General features: G+C 42.5%; 1 protein-coding gene across 1 annotated transcript in view; it reads left to right on the forward strand.

Moving 5' to 3' along the window:
* Window positions 1–927, forward strand: part of LOC106867415 (protein farnesyltransferase/geranylgeranyltransferase type-1 subunit alpha) — a 12,415-nt gene that overhangs the window by 10,558 nt on the left and 930 nt on the right. The gene's annotated exons all lie outside the window — the stretch shown is intronic.

The following is a 927-nucleotide window of genomic DNA, read 5'->3' on the forward strand; positions in this document are numbered from 1 at the left end:
GTTATGGGTACACGTGTCTGTGGAGTGCTCAGCCACTTGCACGTTAATTTCACGAGCAGGCTGTTCCGTTGATCGGATCAACTGGAACCCTCGACGTCGTAAGCGACGGAGTGCTAACAATCACATGCGCTATTTTATTCATGGGAAACAACTCGGAAAAATCTAGAATGCAGGGGAAATAACTGGTGAATTTGAATTATAATATCTGATTATTTTTATTCCCCAACACGGCAGGAATTTTAAATTATCAAGGCGGTGAGCTGGCAGAGTCGTTAGCACGCCGGGTAAAATGCCTAGCGGTATTTCGTCTGTCTTTACGTTCTGAGTTCAAATTCCCCCGAGGTTGACTTTGCCTTTCATCCTTTCGAGGTCGATAAATTAAGTACCAGTTGCGTACTGGAGTCGATTTAATTGATTGGCCCCCTTCCCCAGAATTTCGGGCCTTGTGCCTAGAGTACAAAAGGAATTTTAAATTATCAGATGCAATGCTTTGCGCTTTTTCAGTTTTATATATTTAAGAGAATAAGTCCTAGGTTTTAAAATAAGTCCTAGGGTTGATTCGTTTGACTAAAACCCTTTAATTGAGTGAACAAATCAAAGAAAAAGGCACTCAACACATCTAGTAGGAATTACATGTTATTATTTAAAACTGTGTATGTATGTATGTGTGTGTGTGTGTGTATATTGTTGGCACTCCATCGCTTACGACGTCGAGGGTTCCAGTTGATCCGATCAACGGAACAGCCTGCTCGTGAAATTAACGTGCAAGTGGCTGAGCACTCCACAGACATGTGTACCCTTAACGTAGTTCTCGGGGATATTCAGCGTGACACAGTGTATGACAAGGCTGGCCCTTTGAATTACAGGTACAACAGAAACAGGAAGTAAGAGAAATTTGTGGTGAAAGAGTACAGCAGGGTTCGCCAC

The sequence above is a fragment of the Octopus bimaculoides genome, chromosome 22 (assembly GCF_001194135.2).
Source record: "Octopus bimaculoides isolate UCB-OBI-ISO-001 chromosome 22, ASM119413v2, whole genome shotgun sequence".
NCBI lineage: Eukaryota > Metazoa > Mollusca > Cephalopoda > Octopoda > Octopodidae > Octopus > Octopus bimaculoides.